Consider the following 18,386-nt stretch of genomic DNA (forward strand, 5'->3'; position numbering starts at 1 on the left):
TGCTCTCGATGACACGAGAGGTCATCGTTGAAGCGGTGGCCGGACAGGCGGTCATAAGAAAACCTCCTAGCCGGATAGTTTGGCCGGCGGCCAAGGCCGGCGGCCAAGGCTCCATCGGCGAAGATGCCGTCCTTGAAGACGGGAAGAGGCATCCTTCCTATCGGTGACGGCACAGAGGAACTCTCAATGAAAGCACCAATGTCGGTGTCAAAACCGGCGGATCTCGGGTAGGGGGTCCCGAACTGTGCGTCTAGGCGGATGGTAACAGGAGACAAGGGACACGATGTTTTACCTAGGTTCAGGCCCTCTTGATGGAGGTAAAACCCTACGTCCTGCTTGATTGATATTGATATTGTGGATGTTTACAAGAGTGGATCTACCACGAGATCAAGGAGGCTAAACCCTAGAAGCTAGCCTATGGTATGATTGTAATGGTTGTTGTTGTGTCCTACGGACTAGAGCCATCCGGTTTATATAGACACCGGAGAGGGCTAGGGTTACATAGAGTCGGTTACAATGGTAGGAGATCTACGTATCCGTATCGCCAAGCTTGCCTTCCACGCAAAGGAAAGTCCCATCCGGACACGGGACGAAGTCTTCAATCTTGTATCTTCATAGTCTTGGAGTCCGGTCGATGATGATAGTCCGGCCGATGATAGTTCGGCCGATGATGGTAGTCCGGCTATCCGGACACCCCCTAATCCGGGACTCCCTCACTAGCCCTCTCCGGTGTCTATATAAACCGGATGGTTTTAGTCCGTAGGACGAACAACAATCATACCATAGGCTAGCTTCTAGGGTTTAGCCTCCTTGATCTCGTGGTAAATCTACTCTTGTAATACCCACATCATCAATATCAATCAAGCAGGACGTAGGGTTTTACCTCCATCAAGAGGGCCCGAACCTGGGTAAAACATCGTGTCCCTTGTCTCCTGTTACCATCTTCCTAGACGCACAGTTCGGGACCCCCTACCCGAGATCCGCCGGTTTTGACACCGACAAGGGTCCTCCAGACCAGCCACCAAATCTATTTACTGTCAGACCAGATAGCATTGTCAAGTACATGTTTATTCCTGATTTTCCACAGGCTCCGCAAGACACATGCACAAAAGGCATTCAACACTTCATGTTTCTTGTTTGTTGGCCAAAACTTGGCAATGGAAAAATAGTTAGACCCTAATTCGACTGAGAAAAAAGAGGAGACCTCACTCCAGATGTTTTTCCTACCACACAGTCAAAAAACAAGTGGTCTACTTTTTAAAATAGACACTCTGGGTTTTTATCAATCCCTCTTTTAAGAAAATGTTTTAGTCATCAGTTTATTGTGTGCCAGAAGCAGAGAAATACTTGAGTTCTAGGTGGCACAACAATAGACCAAACAGAAGGCATAAAGATGGGCTTTACTCCTCTAAAATTTATGATAGCATACAGAGAACTAGAAGAGTAAATCCCCTTGGATTCATATTGCCAAACCATAGCATCATCATCTCCAGTGAGGGCAGTCCCTTTTATGATTTGTTCAAGGCAATACCACTCTTCCATCACAGCAGGGGTAAAAATTGTCCTAAAAGTAAGTTCGATATTACTCCCATCCCAAACATCAGAGACTGTCACACACTATTGATGACAAATGGAATATAATGGCCAGAACTGGACAGAGAGAGGAGAGGTACCAAACCATATGTCCTCCCAGAATCTAGTTTTCCTCCCATTTCCCACTGCCCATCTATAACCAAATTTAAGTGCCTTAGCAGCCCACATAACCCCCTGCCAAAACTTAGAGGGAGCTTGTGGTCTACAAGCAAATATATTAGGATCATTCCTAATGTATTTTTTTGTCTATGATGGTTTTCCAGATCTTACCCTCACCGTGGGCATATCTTTTGACCTAACTACCTAAGAGACATAAATTGAGATATCTAATATTAGGGACCCCTACGCCTCCATGTTCTTTATTCATACAGACCAAATGCCAATTGGCCAGATGAAGCTTCCTGTTCCCCTCAAAGTCACTCCATAGACAATGAGCTAGTCGACTATTAATCAAGTCTAGTGCCCATTTAGGGAACTTAAAGAAGGACATCAGATACACAAGAATGCTAGCCAAACATGCCTTAATGACGGTTAGTCTAGCAAAGTAGGACAGTAATTTCCCCCTCTGACCAGCCATCCTTTTCAAAATCTTATCAATGAGAGGTTGAATATCTTCGCTCCCCTGTTTATCATAATGTAGTAGAATTCCTAGGTATTTTACTAGAAATGTACCCATAGTACATTCAAAGATATTAACAAAGGGAGTTAATTCATCCTCCCCAATACCTAGGGGTATGAGTTCACTCTTAGCATAGTTTATTCTCATACCTGAGACTTTCTCAAAGCAGGTCAAGATCTTTTTAAGGTTAGCAGCTTTAGATGCATCCTCATCCATGAAGAGGATGGTATCATCTGCATATTGCAGAAAAATCACCCCTCCAGGGATGAGTTCAGAACATAGCCCTCTTATCAGATCATGAGAGGATGCTTTAATGAGCATTGTAGTTAGCACATCTACAACAAGGTTAAAGAGTAAAGGGGGTATAGGATCCCCTTGCCTTAGCTCTTTGTTGGTTACGAAGAAAGCACTTTCAACCCCATTGACTTTGACCCCAACAGAGCCCATATGTGTGATTTGATGAATCCATTTAATCCATACAGGACCAAAATTTCTTTTATGGAGAATCTCCAACAAGAAATGTAGATTAACCTTATCAAAGGATTTCTCATAGTCTAGCTTAAGCACAAGACCTAGGTTATCAGAATGATAAGTAGAATGCAAGACCTCATGTGCAGTCACTAGACTTTCAAGGATATATCTCCCTTTAATGAAAGCTGATTGATTACTAGAGGTGAGGAAGTTCATAACAACAGCAACCCTGTTAATCAGGACCTTTGTGAAAACATTAAAAATACAGTTTAGCAAACTTATTGGCCTGAATTTCCTCATGTTGGTAGCATATTCTTCCTTAGGTATGAGTGTAATCATGGCAAAATTTAGCCTGTATATGTCTAAGTTACCTGCATGGCAATCATCATACAGAGCCATAACATCTTGTTTGACGACTTCCCAGAATTCTTGTAAAAAGAGGAAGGAGAGGCCATCTGGTCCAGGAGCTCCTTCAGAGTATGAACCAAAGATGGCTTCCTTCAATTCCTTTTTAGTGAAGGGAGCTTGGGGTGTCTCATTATTGTCCTCGGAGATTTTTCCATTAGAGCAGAAAAAATCCTGACTCAGACTGAAACCCCCTCTATCCTCTTTTTTGAAGAGGTCCTTGTAAAAGTCAGAGGCTATCTTAAGCATTTCATTGATGTCAGAGTTAGAACCATCAGGACCATCAAGGGAATGAATTAAGGTCTTCCTTCTCCTTTGATTAGCTACAAGATTAAAATATTTGGTATCCCTATCTCCTTCAAGAACATCTCTATCTCTAGACCTTTGTCTAGCTTTGGTTTCTTCTTTAATCCAGATATTGTGAAGCTCCTTTAAAATATCTTTCATCCTAACTGTTGGGAACGTAGCATGCAATTTCAAAAAAATTCCTACGCTCACGCAAGATCTATCTAGGAGATGCATAGCAACGAGAGGGGGAGAGTGTGTCCACGTACCCTCGTAGACTGAAAGCGGAAGCGTTTGTTAAAGCAGTTGATGTAGTTGAACTTCTTCTCGTTCCGACCGATCAAGCACCGAATGTACGACACCTCCGAGTTCTGCACACGTTCAGCTTGATGACGTCCCTCAAACTCTTGATCCAGTAAAGTGTCGAGGGAGAGTTCCGTCAGCATGACGGCGTGGTGACGGTGATGGTGAAGTAATCCGCATAGGGCTTCACCTAAGCACTACGTGAATATGACCGGAGGCGTAAACTGTGGAGGGGGCGCCACACACGGCTAACAATTGTTGGTGTGTCTTCTAGGCGCCCCCTCCCCATGTATATATAGGTGGGAGAGGGAGGGGAGCAGCCTTGGGGCGCCCCAAGTAGGAGGAATCCTACTTGGGGGCCTCCTCCAATTTGGCCTTCCCCTTTCCTTATCTCCGGAGGGGGAAGGAAAGAGGGGAGAGGGGAAAGGAAGGGGGGATCCTATTCCCTCTATTTCCTTTCCCCCTCACCTTTTCCTTTCTCCACTTAGATCAGCCCATATGGGGGCGCACCAGCCCACAAGGGGCTGGTTTGTCCCGCCCTAGGCCCAACAAGGCCCAGATCTTTGCCGGGGGGGGGGGGGGGCTTTCGGAGAGCTGATACATATCCGGTACCCTTGGAACACTTCCGGTGTCCGAATACATCATCCTATATACGAATCTTTATCTCTAGACCATTTCGAGACTCCTCGTCATATCCATGATCTCATCCGGGACTCCGAACAACATTCGGTCACCAAATCACATAAATCATATAATACAAAATCATCATCGAACATTAAGCGTGCGGACCCTAAGGGTTCGAGAACTATGTAGACATGAACGAGACACCTCTCCGGTCAATAACCAACACCGGAACCTAGATGCTCATATTGGTTCCCACATATTCTACGAAGATCTTTATCGGTCGTATCATCACTACTAGGAAAAAGGTTATACACAGACGCTTACTAGTAGCGTGCTATATTAACCCGCGCTACTGCTAATTACTAGTAGTGCCCTATATTGACCCGCGCTACCTAACTAGTAGCGCGTGACCCAAAAAACACGCTACTAGTAAATATGTCCAACAGTGCCCCGCAGACAAAACATAGTAGTAGCGCACGTTATACGACAGACGCTACTACTAATAAAATAGTTGTAGCGCTTAAGGTACAACCCGCGCTACTACCATCGATCCATGAAAATCCGTTGGTTGACCCTTCTTAGTAGTAGCCTGGGTTTGGTAGGCCACGCTACAACTAAGGAACCCATCCCTCAATCTCACACCGCTCAGAGAAAATCTCTCTCGCGTGACCCCCCCCCCCCCCGCGCTATCCCTCTCTCCTCGTTGCCGCCACATATGCTGGTCGTCTTGCCTCGCTCCGGCAACTCCTGCCACCGTCAGGAATGCTCCCGAGCTTGCCTCCTTTGCTACGTCCTCCTCTCTGGCTGGATTCGAGTCTCGTGCGCATTAGCAGCCCTCCCCCGCGGCTAGGGTTTCAGGCGCGGCGGCCTCTTCCCCCCATTTCCTCGAGCGCATCTCCATGGGGAGGAAGAAAGGCTCCGGCGGTGGCGCGAAGAGCGTGGCCATGCCGGTGGCGCAGATGGAGGAGGCCAAGAAAGCGGCTCCGAGGAAATGCAACGCGTGCCCCGGTATCCGCACCGTCGGCGGCCAGATCTATGACCCGGAAAACGGTAAGACCTACCACCAGGTGAGCGCCATTCTGGATCTGCAAGTGCCCCGCGGGTCAATCTGTTCGCGGGCGGATTTGGTTGATCCTTCGTTGTTGTTTTCGGTTGCCTGCTTGGAGCATCGTAAGAAAAAAAAAGGACTTTGCGGTGGCTTGCAAGCAGCCCTGCTCAATCCACTTCTACCACACGTGCCTGCTCAATAGGTAAAATGTATTTCTTCCACGGTTTCATTCAATCAGCATATCTGTCTTGGTCTGATGTGGTTTTTCCTCCTTGTCTTGTTTAGGCATGGCGAGAACGTGAGCAGGCGGCGAAGAAGGCGCACTGGACTTACCCCAAATGCAGGGGCATCTGCAACTGCAACTTCTGGAGGTTACACGCAAGAGGCAAGCTGATGCAAGGGTCAATGGATTTCTTCTAGCTTGTGGTACTGTATTTCTTAGCTTGGTTTTCTTTGGCAGAAAGAAGAAAGGGGAGACGCTGATGGGGATACTGGACCATGCTGCCAAGGCGACAAGGCACTCATCCGTCCATGAGCTGCTAAAACAGGGCTCAGACATGGTGGCCGCAGCGCAGACGTTGACCTTACTCCCTGTGAAGATCAAGAAGGTACATTTCTTTGTTTGGTGATTCTCTATTGTATAATGTAATTGCTGTTCTTTGTTTTTCATTCTGTTTTGCTGGCACCTTTGTTAGGAACAAAAGAGGGCCGTAGTACAACAGCTGGAAAAGAAATACCTAATCTTCCAACTCGTTGAAACATTAGAATAGTTCAAGGACCACACATTTGAGTTCATGAAACATATACCATTTCAGTGGGCGGAAGAATGACAATTTAAGGTGATTTCCAGCACTACATGGCAATCATGGTTATTACCTTTGAGTAGCACGCACCTGCTCATGCAGTTCTTAACATGGCTCTGAACTTTTTAGATTGAGTCTTGTTGTACCAGTCACCAATCCCAAGCAATTGAGGCAATGACTTGCTGGTGTATCCAAGAACAAAATCAGTGGTATGTGACTCTACCGTGTACTTAAATTAGTTCATATGTTCACCTACGTCAGTGGTATGTGATTCATATATATTTTGTTACTGCTAATCACATGAACAAACAAAAATGACATTCAGTTTATGTAAAATTAGTAGTATGAACTAGAGCCTTCTACTGAACTGAAGGTGCTATTTTCTTCACATTTTTGTCAGTTAAACTGTCCCAAATTATGTAAATTTAGTATGAACTAGTAAGAGTTAAATCAATTGTATGGGCGGCATTAACATAGGTGCTCTAGATAGCTCTCTGATTCTAAATATTCCTGCTGACTCCTTCTGTTCAGAGGCAGCTTGTATTCTTTACTGTAAAATCTCCTAAAAGAGAGAACTTTAGGCATTGAGGCATTGAGCCATTGTAGTATATCTTCCAAGTTTATGTCTGTTTTGGCCACAGTATATTCACTGGCCTGTTGGCCTGGTAGGTTCTGCCTGGTGGTGCCCTATTGGGGATCTTAAGTTGGTGCCGTAGTTATACACGACTATAGGAAACCATGAGAGAAGTGTGGGTTCGCTTCTCACCTGTTGTAAAAGGCCAAAAGATATGATGTGCTTGGCTGTTAATGTTTTAGTGTGTGCTTCTCACCTGCTGTAAAAGGCCAATTCGGGCATTGTAGCTGCTTCAGTATTTGATCTTCATATATTTTGCTTTTGCAATATCCTGTTCTAACATCTGAAAATGGAATACTTTAACAATATAATCTTCCTGACTTTCTGCAACTGATTTTTGATGTAGTCCAAAATTATATGTTTGTGTTTATTGCCTTTTTTAGTGTGTTGATATTTGAAAGGGGAACAGGGCAACGTGTTGCACTCTTGCTTTTGTTAGAGCACTATATTTTATTGTTAACCATGCTATGGTCCAAACTCCTTTTTATTCTGCTCATATGATATTGCTCATCTTTTGTTTTATGTCCGGTGCCTCCTGTATTTAGAGTAGAAATATTCTTAATTTAGTGTTTCTTGAACATGGCCAGGGCAATGGATAAAATCTACTCTGGATAGTTGATAGAGGGAGTACATGCTAAGTTGACTTCTTCTCCTGCGGATTTCTTATCGTGAAGATGCTTGCAAGGATGCAGAGGGAGCAGATCATTTGGAGAGATAGGATGCCACTGTTTGGTGTTTTTATGCATTTTGGTTTGCTTGTAACTGTGTTTGCACTAGCTGGGAGTAAGTGACTTGGCAAGAAGTGTAGGTGTTTTAATTGAAGGCATGAAAATCCATGACAATATGTATGCTCTTACATGATGTGCTCTAATGCCGCTGGTTTATTATAAATCTTGGATTAGTAATGATGTGTAATGCTGCTGGTTTATTGCAAATATGTGTTTGTTTTAGTTGGAATTGTATGCATAAAATGGAATTGGTGGATTATTTTTTTAACTCCTAATTAGTTAGTAGTAGCGTGGGAAAACACCAGATGCGCTACTACTACTTCGTTAGTAGTAGCGTGAGTTGCATCCAGGCTACTACTAACTTTTTAGTAGTATCGTGGGAAAAAACCTGAGGCGCTACTACTATTTTATTACTAGTAGTGCGGGTTGCACCCGCGCTACTACTAAAATGTTAGTAGTAGCGTGGGTTTCACCCGCGCTACTACTAACTATTAGCTGTAGCGTGATACTAGTAGCGCGGGTACCCACGCTGCTAGTAGCCATTTTTCTCGCGCTGCTAGTAGCCTTTTCCCTAGTAGTGCATAATGACAACATACGTTATTCTCTTTGTCATTGGTATGTTACTTGCTCGAGATTCGATCGTTGGTATCTTCATACCTAGTTCAATCTCGTTACCGGCAAGTCTCTTTACTCGTTCCGTAATGCATCATCCTGCAACTAACTCATTAGTCACATTGCTTGCAAGGCTTATTATGATGTGCATTACCGAGAGGGCCTAGAGATACCTCTCCAATACTCGGAGTGATAAATCCTAATCTCGATCTATGCCAACCCAACAAACACCTTTGGAGATACCTGTAGAGCAGCTTTATAATCACCCAGTTACGTTGTGATGTTTGATAGCACATAAGGCATTCCTCCGGTATCCGGGAGTTTCATAATCTCAGTCAAAGGAATATGTATATGACGTGAAGAAAGCTATAGAAATAAAACTAAACGATCATTATGCTAAGCTAACAAATGGGTCTTGTCCATCACATCATTCTCCTAATGATGTGATCCCGTTCATCAAATGACAACACATGTCTATGGTTAGGAAACTTAACCATCTTTTATTAACGAGCTAGTCTAGTAGAGGCTTACTAGGGTCACGATGTTTTATCTATGTATCCACACATGTATCAAGTTTCTGGTTAATACAATTTTAGCATGAATAATAAACATTTATCATGATATAAGGAAATATTAAATAACAACTTTATTATTGCCTCTAGGACATATTTCCTTCAGTCTCCCACTTGCACTAGAGTCAATAATCTAGATCACATCGCCATGTGATTTAACACCAATAGTTCACATCACCATGTGATTAACACCCATAGTTCACATCGCCATGTAACCAACACCCAAAGGGTTTACTAGAGTCAGTAATCTAGTTCACATCGCCATGTGATTAACACCATAAGAGTACTAAGGTGTGATCATGTTTTGCTTGTGAGAGAGGTTAGTCATCGGGTCTGCCACATTCAGATCCGTATGTATTTTGCAAATTTGCTATGTCTACAATGCTCTGCATGAAGCTACTCTAGCTAATTGCTCCCACTTTCAATATGTATCCAGATTGAGACTCAGAGCCATCCGGATTAATGTCAAAGCTTGCATCGACGTAACCCTTTACGGCGAACTCTTTGTCACTTCCATATCTGAGAAACATTTCCTTAGTCATCTTTAGGTATCTAAGGATAATTTTGACTGCTGTCCAGTGATCTACTCCTAGATCACTATTGTATCCCCTTGCCAAACTCTTGGCAAGGTACACAATAGGTATGGTATACAGCATGACATACTTTATAGAACCTATGGTTGAGGCATAGGGAATGCCTTTCATTCCCTTTCTATCTTCTGCCGTTGTCGGGTTTTGAGTCATACTCAACTTTATACCTTGCAATACAGGCAAGAACTCCTTCTTTAACTGTTCCATTTTGAACTACTTCAAAATCTTATCAAGTTATATACTCATCGAAAGTCTTATCAAGCGTCTTGATCCATCTTTATAGATCTTGATGCCCAATATGTAAGTAGCTTCACCGAGGTCTTTCTTTGAAAAACTCCTTTCAAACACTCCTTTATGCTTTACAGAAATTCTACATCATTTCTGATCAACAATATGTCATTCACATATACTTATCAGAAAGGCTGTAGTGCTCCCACTCACTTTCTTGTAAATACAGGCTTCATCGCAAGTCTGTATAAAACTATATGCTTCGATCAACTCATCAAAACGTATATTCCAACTCTGAGATGCTTGCACCAGTCCATAGATGGATCACTGGAGCTTGCACACTTTGTTAGCACCTTTAGAATTGAGAAAACCTTCTGGTTGCATCATAAACAACTCTTCTTTAATAAATCCATTAAGGAATGCAGTTTTGACATCCATTTGCCAGATTTCATAAAATGCGGCAATTGCTAACATGATTCGGACAAATTTTAAGCATCGATACAAGTGAGAAAATCTCATTGTAGTCAACACCTTGAACTTGTCGAAAACCTTTTGCGACAATTCGAGAAAGGTGTTTGCCGAGTTTGGCGTACATGGTGGTGCCCTCGGCAACTTCAGCATGAGCTTGACCTACATAGCATATGAAAGAAAAGATAGCGATTCAATTGTGCCTTAATATCTCATATCAGGACTGCACGTTTATTCTTTGCAAAGGGGGCAGGGAGGGGGATTCTCTAAAATTTCATAAAGGACCGAGGATACCTCCTTTATTACTTATTACTAAGGTAAATAAAATGACATGCTAATAATAATAAAAATGCCATGCTCTCAACAATAAAATGACCATCCTTTTAATAATAAAATTCCCATCCTCATAATAATAAAAATGACATCCTCTTAATCATAAAATTCCGTCCTCTTGATAATAGAAAACAACATGTTACTGATAATAAATATGCCAAAGTCTTATTAATAGAAATGCCATCCTCTTAATAACAAAAATGCAATGCTATTAATATTAAAATGCCATACTCTTACTATTCTCCTAACCCAACAAGCCCCTCACCCAAAAAGAAATCCAGGTTTTGGATCCAACCAAAAAATCAACCCATTGATTTCTTCTTGTGCAAACAGTGTGATCATGTGATGTTCATTCAGTGTTAGAACCAGTCATTGCGGTTGTCGCCTGGTTTGATTTCTTTTTGCTTTTCAACACTATACTAGCCGTTGATGCTGTGGCCACTAGCGCTACCATCGGATTCAAGTCATCTCCATGGCTGCTGAGCTTCTTCTTCGCCGGAGTCTCAACCTCAGTCTACCGGTTGATCTGATGCATTTTTTAGAACTTATTTTTGTAATAATTCAGTTGAATGTTCCTGCTGGATGTTGAGAACTGTCTCTTTGGAAACACTGTCTCTTATTAACTTGGCTCTTTCGGCTGGAGTGAGGATAATGATTTTGTAGCAGCTTAGATGCATCTTGTAATTGTATGCATGCAACAGTTATAATTTGCTTCCGGTACGATGTAGATGTACCTACAGTTTCAATCTTGAGGATGGGAAATTGAAAATTAGCAAGCATGCAACAGCAGCTAAAACCATGTGGACACGCACATGTAAGATGTAACCCTGGCTTGAATTGGGTCCAAACCATATGTGGGAAATAGTTTTGATGGTTTGGCTTGAAAACACGAGCAGTTTGGACTGTAGCACTTAAAGTTTGGATTGGTTTGGTTGGTGGGTTGGATTAGGTTTAGTTTGGATTAAAAACTATTCCCAGGTATATTTCTACTTCGGAAAAAGACAATTATATGCATGTAAAATCTAATGCTTTCCAAATAAAGAAAATGCATTAGCCAATTAAAGCAGGCAACAAAATGTAACGATGTCAGTCAAGTAGTCAAGTGCCCGTTAGACCACTAACCTATACTACCTTCGTCCTGGTTTATTGATCTCCTATTCTCCTTAGTATTTTGTGCTAAATTTTGACCATAAATTTAACTAAAATAATAATAATGTATACAACAACAACAACAACAACAACAACAACAAAGCCTTTAGTCCCAAACAAGTTGGGGTAGGCTAGAGGTGAAACCCATAAGATCTCGCAACCAACTCATGGCTCTGGCACGTGGATAGCAAGCTTCCACGCACCCTTGTTCATAGTTAGCTCTTTGGTGATACTCCAATCCTTCAGGTCTCTCTTAAGGGACTCCTCCCATGTCAAATTCGGTCTACCCCGTCCTCTCTTGACATTCTCCGCATGCTTTAGCCGTCTGCTATGCACTGGAGCTTCTGGAGGCCTAAGCTGAATATGCCCAAACCATCTCAGACGATGTTGGACAAGCTTCTCTTCAATTGGTGCTACCCCAACTCTATCTCGTATATCATCATTCCGGACTCGATCCTTCCTCGTGTGGACACACATCCATCTCAACATACGCATCTCCGCCACACCTAACTGTTGAACATGTCGCCTTTTAGTCGGCCAACACTCAGCGCCATACAATATTGCGGGTCGAACCGCCGTCCTGTAAAACTTGCCTTTTAGCTTTTGTGGCACTCTCTTGTCACAGAGAATGCCAGAAGCTTGGCGCCACTTCATCCATCCGGCTTTGGTTCGATGGTTCACGTCTTGATCAATACCCCCATCCTCCTGCAGCATTGACCCCAAATACCGAAAGGTGTCCTTCTGGGGAACCACCTGGCCATCAAGGCTAACCTCCTCCTCCTCACACCTAGTAGTACTGAAACCGCACATCATGTACTCGGTTTTAGTTCTATTAAGTCTAAACCCTTTCGATTCCAAGGTTTGTCTCCATAACTCTGACTTTCTATTTACCCCCGTCCGACTATCGTCAACTAGCACCACATCATCCGCAAAGAGCATACACCATGGGATATATCCCTTGTGACCTCATCCATCACCAATGCAAAAAGATAAGGGCTCAAAGCTGACCTCTGATGCAGTCCTATCTTAATCGGGAAGTCATCAGTGTCGACATCACTTGTTCGAACACTTGTCACAACATTATCGTACATGTCATTGATGAGGGTAATGTACTTTGCTGCATTCTGCCAGTCGCCAAGGCGGAAACTGGAACAACAAACAAGTTGTCCTCCACCGCTCGGAACGTCACACCTTGTGCCATGTTCGAAGCGAACTGCATCATTGAGAAAAAGTGACTTTGTGTTTCTCCAAGGCCCACCACATGACATTCCGTGGTATCTTATCATAGGCCTTCTCCAAGTCAATGAACACCATATGCATGTAATAAAAAATTATATCGCTGGATTCGTATTTAAACATAGTTTCCAGTGATATTATTTTTGTTACATGCATTGACATTTTGTTAGTTAAATAATTAAATCCGGGGTTAAAATTTAGCACAAAATGCGGAGGGGACCAATAAACTAAGACGGAGGTAGTACTATTGATCTCCAAGTAAACAAATGTATACTAGGAACAATTCGAAACATTCCATAAAACTTCCAAAGACGAGTCGGACGATGTCTTTACAAACTAATACGTGCCGGCAAATAAGATATCATCATAGTTATAACAATTCATGAAAAACACAATTAAACTGGGTAGAATCAGCTAGAGGTGAGCACTAGATCTTGTTCAAGACAAAACGGTCCAAGTGCAAACTGCAAAGACCAACTTTTTCAGTACTGTCGTCTAATCTCCGTATCGTTGTACATGTGTTAGTGGCAGGATCGTAGGCTCGAAGCAAGTGTCCTTGTCCATGGAAAAAACAGTAGAATATCAACTTGCCACCATCATGTGTCACCCTCAGTGGCATGTAATAATAGGACGAAGGGGCTGCCGGGATCGAGTACGCTTTGATCCAAGAGTCATCAACACGGAGCCATACGTTGGTGCAGTTGTGATTACTCGTTGCTTGCATCTCCGATTGAATCACACACAAGAAGCCGTTGAGCTCCGCTATGCGGACCGATTGTGTACCATTCCACCACGCCTCGGGGCTTGATGTTATCGGCGGGCCTTTTATGGCCGGCTTCCACTCTTCGCTCTCGAGGTCAAAGCGAAGTAAGCCGTCATCGTCTAGCTTCCTTGAGACCATGAAGTACATGACGCCATTGGCGGTGACATGAGAGCTTCCATTGACGCGAATTGGGGGCAGCTTCGACCTCCTCCACCCCGCGTTGCCTCCTAGAGTGAAGACCTCGAAGGTCTGGTTGTTCACGAGGCGTACCATCTTGTACTCACCGGACGGGATGGCGCGACCGAAAGCAAGCATGATGTAGAACCCGAACATTTGTCTCGGCGAGGAATTGGCGAGCACCTTCCCGGTGGCAGGGTCGATCACGCGACAGGAAGAAACTTCCGCGACGCCGACTAGCTCATCCATGCTTGCGGAGAGTAACGTAAGGCCACCTGCGTCCTTGGTCACCGTCACAACATTGCCATCCATGTCCATCAGGCGCAGATCACGGCCTCCGCCGGCGTGCTCCGAGGAGGAGGTGATGGTGACGAGGAGCGGCTCGGCGTGGCGTGATCTGTGAGTGGCGAGGAAGGCCTGATCGGAGATGAGCGTGTGCCACGCTCTTGACGCGCACTGGAAGCGGCACGCGGACTTCACCGGCACCCTGGAAAGGACGTCGAAGATGAGCTCCTCCGGCAGCGGTGCACAGGCGCCCGTGGCAGCCGGCGCAGGCTTGCAGCTGGTCGCCGCAGGAGTGCTGAGACTACCGTGGCCGCGGCCTTCAGGCGAGTGCCGTGGCATCATGGTTGTGTGGGGCGGCGCGGCGCGGCGTGGTAGATAGCAAGAACTATTGGTCGAGGATGAGGGTTTGATACACCCAGAAGTTTGTTAAGGTCGTTGTGATCTACGTACCTCCAGGGGTTGGACTTAAACACGAGTATGCACACGGCACGTGTACGTGGTCTTGTAGGATTATAGGAGTTGTAAACCGAGTACTAGAATTTATCTTTTGGGGCGAACCAACATGTGGTTGGATGGTTAGAGGGACTGTGGTATTCCTAGCCCACCAGGATTCAAGTCTTGGTGCTCGCATTTATTTCTGAATTTATTTCAGGATTTCCGGCGATGCGCATTCAGTGGGAGGAGATGTTCCCGTCGACGACGAGGCGCCTACGATGACTTCGTAAATTTCAAAATGATATGCCGACTCAGTCTTTCAGAGGTGCTCATAGGGGTAGGATGTGCGTGTGTGGGTTCATAGGGGTGAGTGTATGCGCGTGTATGAGCGCTTGCGTCTGTACTGATGTTCAAAAAAAAATTATCTCTTGGGTTTGTACGCGTGTATATAAGTACGCCCAGCCCTTACTACTGGTGTTACGAAATCCTGGTGCTCACATTTATTCCTGGATTTATTTCAGGATTTTCGGCGATGCACATTCAGTGGAAGGAGACGTTCCCGTCAATGACGAGGCGTCTATCGTGACTTCGTAAATCTCAAGATGATATGCTGGCTCAGTCTTTCGGAGGTGCTCATAGGGGTAGGGTGTGTGTGTGTGCATTCATATGGGTGAGTGTATGCGCGTGTATATAAGCGCTCGTGAAAGATCGAGGATGTCGCCTAGAGGGGGGGTGAATAGGCGCTTTAAAATAATTACGGTTAAGGCTTGAACAAATGCGGAATAAACCTAGCAGTTAATTTGTCAAGCACAAAACCTAAAACAACTAGGCTCACCTATGTGCACCAACAACTTATGCTAAGCAAGATAAGCAACTATGTGATAGCAAGATATATGACAAAGAACAATAAGGCTATCACAAAGTAAAGTGCATAAGTAAAGGGATCGGGTAAGAGATAACCGAGGCACGCGGAGACGATGATGTATCCCGAAGTTCACACCCTTGCGGATGCTAATCTCCGTTTGGAGCGGTGTGGAGGCACAATGCTCCCCAAGAAGCCACTAGGGCCACCATAATCTCCTCACGCCCTCGCGCAATGCAAGATACCATTATTCCACTAAGGGACCCTTGAGGGCGGTCACCGAACCCGTACAAATGGCGACCCTTGGGGGCGGTCACCGAACCCGTACACTTTGGCAACCCTTGGGGGCGGTCACCGGTACCCGTCAAATTGCTCGGGGCGATCTCCACAACCTAATTGGAGACCCCGACGCTTGCCCGGAGCTTTACACCACAATGATTGAGCTCCGAACACTACCAACCGTCTAGGGCGCCCAAGCACCCAAGAGGAACAAGCTCAAGGGCACCAAGCACCCAAGAGTAATAACCTTCTCAACTTGTAACTTCCACGTATCACCATGAAGAACTCAAACCGATGCACCAAATGCAATGGCAAGGGCACACGGAGTGCCCAAGTCCTTCTCTCTCAAATCCCACCGAAGCAACTAATGCTAGGGAGGAAGATGAGAGGAAGAACAAGAAGGAGAACACCAAGAACTTGAAGATCTAGATCCAAGGGGTTCCCCTCACTTAGAGGAGAAAGTGATTGGTGGAAACATGGATCTAGATCTCCTCTCTCTTTTTCCTCAAGAACTAGCAAGAATCACAGGAGGGATTGGGAGTTAGCAAGCTCGAAGAAGGTCAATAATGGGGGAAGAACACGAGTTCAAAGGATAAGGTTCATTGGGGAAGAAGACCCCCTTATATAGGAGGGAAAAAATCCAACCGTTATGTGCTCAGCCCGCATACGAGCGGTACTACCGCTCCACGAGCGAGCGGTAGTACCGCTCGGGCGAAGAAGCAGGGAAACGAGCAACAAAACATGAACCTTGAGGCGGTAGTACCGCATATAAGCGGTACTACCGCTCACCCCAGTGGTACTACTGCTCCTACTGCTGCTACTACTGCCGCTGAACCCGACACGAGAAAACCACGTCTTGAGTCGAGGCAGTACCAGCACGGAACCGGAGCCGTACTACCGTTTATGGCCATGGGCGGTACTACCGCTGTGTGACAGCGGTACTACTGCTTGTGGCGATAAGCGGTACTGCCGCTCCGGCCCAGCGGTACTACCGCTGGCGCTAACCTTATGCCACTTCCGTGAAAACAAAGTATACTCCAAGGAAAACCAGAACTATCATAACTTCTGCAAATGAGCTCTGAATTGAGCAAACTCAAGCTTGTTGGATAGAGGAAGACGAGAGCATCAAAATAGCGACAGAGAAGAACCTCCAACAGAGGAGTGAAACCTCCAACAGAGAAGAACCGGCATACCCTCCAACATCGAAAACATCATAGAAGATGCAAGTGAACTCCTTTTCTATGAACTCGAGCTTGTCATAAAAATGACCATAAGCTCCAAATCTCACAAGGAGAAGAACCAAACGAGAACCAAAAAAAGATGATGCAAGGATGCAATGGTTTGAGCTGTCTACGAACGATTCGATCAAGCAACTCATCGAGAGCCCCCCTTGATAGTACGGCAATCGATCCTATAACCCGGTCTCCCACAACTACCATGAGACCGGTAAAACAGAAAACCTATCAAGGGCAAACCTTTGCCTTGCACATGGTCCACTTGAGCTAGATGATGACGATCTTGACTCCCTCAAGTTGGACCACCTTTCTTGATTGCGTTGGCTCGATGAAGACTAGTTAATTGCTCCCCCATACTCCACTATGGGTGAGCCACTCTTCGGCTCATCTTCACAAGTCCATTGACACCACAATGGATGGCAAGATTCAAGCACTTGATCTCTTCGTGATGCTCCACTTGAACTTGCACACGGCAATCTTGATGACGATCACTACTTGATGTCATCCTTTCCATGGGTTGTATGATATCTTCCTCTTGATGCAAGCCCATGGATACGTACCTAACCCCACATAGAACTCTCACATAGACCATGGGTTAGTACACAAAGTGCAATGGACAATGGTTACCATACCATGGGATCACTTGATCCCTCTCGGTACATCTTCTACGCTTTGTGAGTTGATAAACTTGATTCACTCTTGACTTAGTCTTGATCAACCTTGAATCTTTGCAACTCTCTTCATTTGGATGATGTCTTGAAGGTAAACATGAATGATCACACAACCTTGTTCTTCAAGACATGCTTGCAATAAGCTCAACACTCGCATGACCAATCTTTGGATAATTCCTTAATAGCACCTTGGTCAACTCATAAACTCCTTGAAACCAACACATGGACTTCAAGAAAAGCCTATGGACAAATCCTTCAAATATAACTCAAGACAACCATTAGTCCATAGAGATTGTCATCAATTACCAAAACCAAACATGGGGGCACCGCATGTTCTTTCAGCTTGTGTCTATACTAATGCTAAAAAAAAGAGTACCGAAACATGGGATTACAGTAAAAGCCGTGTAAGCCGAGTACGACTCTCGACAAACAGCGGGACACAGAAAATGGGAGACACTATCGAGCCCCGCGCAGAACATACTCGGCACACATGAAGGAACTCGCTTATGGATAGTATGCCGAGAACCTAGTCAAAGGCGATGCGTGTTCAGTGAGAGGGGATGCTCACGTCGACTACGACGTGTCTGTGATGATTTTGTCAATCTCAAGATGATATGCCTGCTCAGTCTCTCGGAGGTGCCCATAGGGATAGGGTTTGGGTATGTGTGTTCATAGGGATGTGTGTATGCGTGGTATATGTGCGCCTGCATTCGTATTGTGTTCTAAAAAAGGCAGCTGAGAGCCAGGTGGCATGGCCGTTTGCAGCTGACGGCCCTGTGATGGTGGGCAACTTTTGTCGAGGCCTCCGATGAAAGGTACTTGGCAAACTATGTGGTATTTAAACCGCCCAACCCTAGCCACCGGTCACATAGAATTATATCGATCGGGGCAGATTATCGCTCGTCCCCGTGTGATTCTATCGCGCCGAATCTACCCACCGGCCGCATGGTGCTGCTGCCGACCCAATCGGTCGGATTC

At 44.9% G+C, this 18,386-nt stretch overlaps 1 pseudogene; it reads left to right on the forward strand.

Annotated features, from left to right (window-relative positions):
• The first annotated feature begins 5,199 nt into the window (after positions 1 to 5,199).
• Positions 5,200 to 6,118, forward strand: LOC123138845 (cell division cycle-associated 7-like protein; annotated as a pseudogene).
• The last annotated feature ends 12,268 nt before the right edge of the window (positions 6,119 to 18,386 follow it).

The sequence above is a fragment of the Triticum aestivum genome, chromosome 6B (assembly GCF_018294505.1).
Source record: "Triticum aestivum cultivar Chinese Spring chromosome 6B, IWGSC CS RefSeq v2.1, whole genome shotgun sequence".
Lineage (NCBI taxonomy): Eukaryota > Viridiplantae > Streptophyta > Magnoliopsida > Poales > Poaceae > Triticum > Triticum aestivum.